The sequence below is a fragment of the Labrus bergylta genome, chromosome 8, assembly GCF_963930695.1.
Source record: "Labrus bergylta chromosome 8, fLabBer1.1, whole genome shotgun sequence".
Taxonomy (NCBI): Eukaryota; Metazoa; Chordata; class Actinopteri; order Labriformes; family Labridae; genus Labrus; species Labrus bergylta.
Window position 1 is genome coordinate 376,010 of NC_089202.1, and position 6,971 is coordinate 382,980.

Here is a 6,971-nt window from a genome sequence, read left to right on the forward strand (position 1 = left end):
TTGAAAATTTTCATGAAGTATTTCGGCTTCAAAAAAGTCGACAATTTTCATGAAAAGATTTCGGCTTCAAAAAAGTTGAAAATTTACATTAAAAGATTTCGGCTTCAAAAAAGTTAAAAATTTTCATGAAAAGATTTATGCTTCAAAAAAGTTGAAAATTTTCATGAAAAGATTTATGCTTCAAAAAAGTTGAAAATTTTCATGAAGTATTTCGGCTCCAAAAAAGTTGAAAATTTTCATGAAAACATTTAGACTTGAAAAAAGCTAAAAATTTTCATGAATTTTTTCGACTTCAAAAAAGTCTAAAATTTTCATGAAAAGATTTATGCTTCAAAAAAGTTGAAAATTTTCATGAAAAGATTTCGGCTTCAAAAAAGTTGAAAATTTTCATGAACTATTTTAAGTTTCAAAAAAGTTGAAAATTTTCATGAAGTATTTCGGCTTCAAAAAAGTCGACAATTTTCATGAAAAGATTTCGGCTTCAAAAAAGTTGAAAATTTACATTAAAAGATTTCGGCTTCAAAAAAGTTAAAAATTTTCATGAAAAGATTTATGCTTCAAAAAAGTTGAAAATTTTCATGAAAAGATTTATGCTTCAAAAAAGTTGAAAATTTTCATGAAGTATTTCGGCTCCAAAAAAGTTGAAAATTTTCATGAAAACATTTAGACTTGAAAAAAGCTAAAAATTTTCATGAATTTTTTCGACTTCAAAAAAGTCTAAAATTTTCATGAAAAGATTTATGCTTCAAAAAAGTTGAAAATTTTCATGAAAAGATTTCGGCTTCAAAAAAGTTGAAAATTTTCATGAACTATTTTAAGTTTCAAAAAAGTTGAAAATTTTCATGAAGTATTTCGGCTTCAAAAAAGTCGACGATTTTCATGAAAAGATTTCAGCTTCAAAAAAGTTGAAAATTTACATTAAAAGATTTCGGCTTCAAAAAAGTTAAAAATTTTCATGAAAAGATTTCTGCTTCAAAAAAGTTGAAAATTTTCATGAAAAGATTTATGCTTCAAAAAAGTTGAAAATTTTCATGAAACGATTTCGGCTTCAAAAAGTTGAAAATTTTCATGAAAAGATTTAGGTTTCAAAAAAGTTGAAAATTTTCATGAAGTATTTCGGCATCAAAAAAGTTGAAAATTTACATTAAAAGATTTAGGTTTCAAAAAAGTTGAAAATTTTCGAGAAGTATTTCGGCATCAAAAAAGTTGAAAATTTACATTAAAAGATTTCGGCTTCAAAAAAGTTGAAAATTTTCATGAAGTATTTCGGCTTCAAAAAAGTCAACGATTTTCATGAAAAGATTTCGGCTTCAAAAAAGTTGAAAATGTTCATGAAAAGATTTAGACTTCAAAAAAGTTGAAAATGTTCATGAATTTTTTCGACTTCAAAAAAGTTGAAAATTTTCATGAAAAGATTTCGGCTTCAAAAAAGTTGAAAATTTACATTAAAAGATTTCGGCTTCAAAAAAGTTAAAAATTTTCATGAAAAGATTTATGCTTCAAAAAAGTTGAAAATTTTCATGAAAAGATTTATGCTTCAAAAAAGTTGAAAATTTTCATGAAGTATTTCGGCTCCAAAAAAGTTGAAAATTTTCATGAAAACATTTAGACTTGAAAAAAGCTAAAAATTTTCATGAATTTTTTCGACTTCAAAAAAGTCTAAAATTTTCATGAAAAGATTTATGCTTCAAAAAAGTTGAAAATTTTCATGAAAAGATTTCGGCTTCAAAAAAGTTGAAAATTTTCATGAACTATTTTAAGTTTCAAAAAAGTTGAAAATTTTCATGAAGTATTTCGGCTTCAAAAAAGTCGACGATTTTCATGAAAAGATTTCAGCTTCAAAAAAGTTGAAAATTTACATTAAAAGATTTCGGCTTCAAAAAAGTTAAAAATTTTCATGAAAAGATTTCTGCTTCAAAAAAGTTGAAAATTTTCATGAAAAGATTTATGCTTCAAAAAAGTTGAAAATTTTCATGAAACGATTTCGGCTTCAAAAAGTTGAAAATTTTCATGAAAAGATTTAGGTTTCAAAAAAGTTGAAAATTTTCATGAAGTATTTCGGCATCAAAAAAGTTGAAAATTTACATTAAAAGATTTAGGTTTCAAAAAAGTTGAAAATTTTCGAGAAGTATTTCGGCATCAAAAAAGTTGAAAATTTACATTAAAAGATTTCGGCTTCAAAAAAGTTGAAAATTTTCATGAAGTATTTCGGCTTCAAAAAAGTCAACGATTTTCATGAAAAGATTTCGGCTTCAAAAAAGTTGAAAATGTTCATGAAAAGATTTAGACTTCAAAAAAGTTGAAAATGTTCATGAATTTTTTCGACTTCAAAAAAGTTGAAAATTTTCATGAAAAGATTTATGCTTCAAAAAGTTGAAAATTTTCATGAAAAGATTTCAGCTTCAAAAAAGTTGAAAATTTTCATGAACTATTTTAAGTTTCAAAAAAGTTGAAAATTTACATTAAAAGATTTCGGCTTCAAAAAAGTTGAAAATTTTCATGAAGTATTTCGGCATCAAAAAAGTTGAAAATTTACATTAAAAGATTTTGGCTTCAAAAAAGTTGAAAATTTTCATGAAGTATTTCGGCTTCAAAAAAGTCAACGATTTTCATGAAAAGATTTCGGCTCCAAAAAAGTTGAAAATTTTCATGAAAAGATTTAGACTTCAAAAAAGTTGAAAATGTTCATGAATTTTTTCGACTTCAAAAAAGTCTAAAATTTTCATGAAAAGATTTATGCTTCAAAAAAGATGAAAATTTTCGTGAAAAGATTTAGACTTCAAAAAAGTTGAAAAATGTTCATGAAGTATTTCGGCTTCAAAAAAGTTAAAAATTTTCATCAAAAGATTTCTGCTTCAAAAAAGTTGAATATTTTCATGAAATAATTTCAGCTTCAAAAAAGTTGAAAATTTTCATGAAAAGATTTAGGTTTCAAAAAGTTGAAAATTTTCATGAAAAGATTTCGGCTTCAAAAAAGTCGAACATTTTCATGTAAAGATTTAGGAATCAAAAAAGTTGAAAATTTTCATGAAGTATTTCTGCTTCAAAAAAGTTGAAAATGTTCATGAATTTTTTCGACTTCAAAAAAGTCTAAGATTTTCTTGAAAAGATTTCTGCTTCAAAAAGTTGAAAATTTTCATGAAAAGATTTCGGCTTCAAAAAAGTTGAAATATTTCATAAAGTATTTCGGCTTCAAAAAAGTCCACGATTTTCATGTAAAGATTTAGGCTTCAAAAAAGTTGAAAATTTACATGAAGTATTTCGGCTTCAAAAAAGTTGAAAATTTTCATGAAGGTATTTTGGCTTCAAAAAAGTTGAACATTTTCATGAAAAGATTTCGGCTTCAAAAACGTTGAACATTTTCATGAAAAGATTTATGCTTCAAAAAAGTTGAAAATTTTCATGAAAAGATCTCGGCTTCAAAAAAGTTAAACATTTTCATGCAAAGATTTCGGCTTCAAAAAAGTTGAAAATTTTCATGAAGTATTTCGGCTTCAAAAAAATGGAACATTTTCATGAAAAGATTTCGGCTTCAAAAAACTTGACCATTTTCATGAAAAGATTTCGGCTCCAAGAAAGTTGAAAATTTTCATGAAAAGATTTCGGCTTCAAAAAAGTCAACGATTTTCATGAAAAGATTTCGGCTTCAAAAAAGTTGAACATTTTCATGAAAAGATTTCGGCTTCAAAAAAGTTGAACATTTTCATGAAAAGATTTCTGTTTCAAAAAAGTTGAAAATTTAAATGAAAAGATCTCAACTTCAAAAAAGTTGAAAATTTTCATGAAGTATTTTGGCTTCAAAAAAGTTGAACATTTTCATGAAAAGATTTCGGCTTCAAAAAAGTTGAACATTTTCATGAAAAGATTTCTGCTTCAAAAAAAATGAAAATTTTCATGAAGTATTTCGGCTTCAAAAAAATTTAACATTTTCATGAACTATTTCGGCATCAAAAAAGTTGAAAATTTTCATGAAAAGATTTCAGCTTCAAAAAGGTTGAAAATTTACATGAAAAGATTTCGACTTCAAAAAAGTCGAAGATTTTCATGAAAAGATTTAGGCTTCAAAAAAGTTGAAAATTTTCATGAAGTATTTCGGTTGCAAAAAAATGGAACATTTTCATGAAAAGATTTCGGCTTCAAAAAAGTTGAACATTTTCATGAAAAGATTTCTGCTTCAAAAAAGTTGAAAATTTACATGAAAAGATTTCGGCTTCAAAAAGTTAAAAATTTTCATGAATTTTTTCGACTTCAAAAAAGTCTAAGATTTTCTTGAAAAGATTTCTGCTTCAAAAAGTTGAAAATTTTCATGAAAAGATTTCGGCTTCAAAAAAGTTGAAATATTTCATAAAGTATTTCGGCTTCAAAAAAGTCCACGATTTTCATGTAAAGATTTAGGCTTCAAAAAAGTTGAAAATTTACATGAAGTATTTCGGCTTCAAAAAAGTTGAAAATTTTCATGAAGGTATTTTGGCTTCAAAAAAGTTGAACATTTTCATGAAAAGATTTCGGCTTCAAAAACGTTGAACATTTTCATGAAAAGATTTATGCTTCAAAAAAGTTGAAAATTTTCATGAAAAGATCTCGGCTTCAAAAAAGTTAAACATTTTCATGCAAAGATTTCGGCTTCAAAAAAGTTGAAAATTTTCATGAAGTATTTCGGCTTCAAAAAAATGGAACATTTTCATGAAAAGATTTCGGCTTCAAAAAAGTTGAACATTTTCATGAAAAGATTTCTGCTTCAAAAAAAATGAAAATTTTCATGAAGTATTTCGGCTTCAAAAAAATTTAACATTTTCATGAACTATTTCGGCATCAAAAAAGTTGAAAATTTTCATGAAAAGATTTCAGCTTCAAAAAGGTTGAAAATTTACATGAAAAGATTTCGACTTCAAAAAAGTCGAAGATTTTCATGAAAAGATTTAGGCTTCAAAAAAGTTGAAAATTTTCATGAAGTATTTCGGTTGCAAAAAAATGGAACATTTTCATGAAAAGATTTCGGCTTCAAAAAAGTTGAACATTTTCATGAAAAGATTTCTGCTTCAAAAAAGTTGAAAATTTACATGAAAAGATTTCGGCTTCAAAAAGTTAAAAATTTTCATGAATTTTTTCGACTTCAAAAAAGTCTAAGATTTTCTTGAAAAGATTTCTGCTTCAAAAAGTTGAAAATTTTCATGAAAAGATTTCGGCTTCAAAAAAGTTGAAATATTTCATAAAGTATTTCGGCTTCAAAAAAGTCCACGATTTTCATGTAAAGATTTAGGCTTCAAAAAAGTTGAAAATTTACATGAAGTATTTCGGCTTCAAAAAAGTTGAAAATTTTCATGAAGGTATTTTGGCTTCAAAAAAGTTGAACATTTTCATGAAAAGATTTCGGCTTCAAAAACGTTGAACATTTTCATGAAAAGATTTATGCTTCAAAAAAGTTGAAAATTTTCATGAAAAGATCTCGGCTTCAAAAAAGTTAAACATTTTCATGCAAAGATTTCGGCTTCAAAAAAGTTGAAAATTTTCATGAAGTATTTCGGCTTCAAAAAAATGGAACATTTTCATGAAAAGATTTCGGCTTCAAAAAACTTGACCATTTTCATGAAAAGATTTCGGCTTCAAGAAAGTTGAAAATTTTCATGAAAAGATTTCGGCTTCAAAAAAGTCAACGATTTTCATGAAAAGATTTCGGCTTCAAAAAAGTTGAACATTTTCATGAAAAGATTTCGGCTTCAAAAAAGTTGAACATTTTCATGAAAAGATTTCTGTTTCAAAAAAGTTGAAAATTTACATGAAAAGATCTCAACTTCAAAAAAGTTGAAAATTTTCATGAAGTATTTTGGCTTCAAAAAAGTTGAACATTTTCATGAAAAGATTTCGGCTTCAAAAAAGTTGAACATTTTCATGAAAAGATTTCTGCTTCAAAAAAAATGAAAATTTTCATGAAGTATTTCGGCTTCAAAAAAATTTAACATTTTCATGAACTATTTCGGCATCAAAAAAGTTGAAAATTTTCATGAAAAGATTTCAGCTTCAAAAAGGTTGAAAATTTACATGAAAATATTTCGACTTCAAAAAAGTCGAAGATTTTCATGAAAAGATTTAGGCTTCAAAAAAGTTGAAAATTTTCATGAAGTATTTCGGTTGCAAAAAAATGGAACATTTTCATGAAAAGATTTCGGCTTCAAAAAAGTTGAACATTTTCATGAAAAGATTTCTGCTTTAAAAAAGTTGAAAATTTACATGAAAAGATTTCGGCTTCAAAAAGTTAAAAATTTTCATGAAAAGATTTCGGCTTCAAAAAAGTTGAACATTTTCATGAAAAGATTTCGGCTTGAAAAAAGTTGAAAATTTTCATGAAAAGATTTCAGCTTCAAAAAAGTTGAACATTTTCATTAAAAGATTTCGGCTTCAAAAAAGTTGAACATTTTCATGAAAAGATTTCGGCTTGAAAAAAGTTGAAAATTTTCATGAAAAGATTTCGGCTTCAAAAAAGTCAAAAACTTTTATGAAGTATTTCGGCTTCAAAAAAGTTGAAAATTTTCATGAATAGATTTCTACTTCAAAAAGTTAAAAATTTTCATGGAAAGATTTCGGCTTTAAAAAAGTTGAAGATTTTCATGAAAAGATTTCTGCTTCAAAAAAGTTGAAAATTTTCATGACAGGATTTTAGCTATAAAAAAGGTAAAAATTTTCATGAAGTATTTCGGCTTCAAAAAGGTTGAAAACTTTCATGAAGTATTTCAGCTTCAAAAAAGTCGAAGATTTTCATGACAGGATTTTGGCTTTAAAAAAAGTAGAAATTTTCATAAAGTATTTCAGCTTCAAAAAGGTTGAAAACTTTCATGAACTATTTCGGCTTCAAAAAAGGCGAAGATTTTCATGAAAAGATTTCTGCTTCAAAAAAGTTGAAAATTTTCATGAAAAGATTTAGGCTTCAAAAAAGTTGAAAATTTTCATCAAGTATTTCGGGTTCAAAAAAGTCG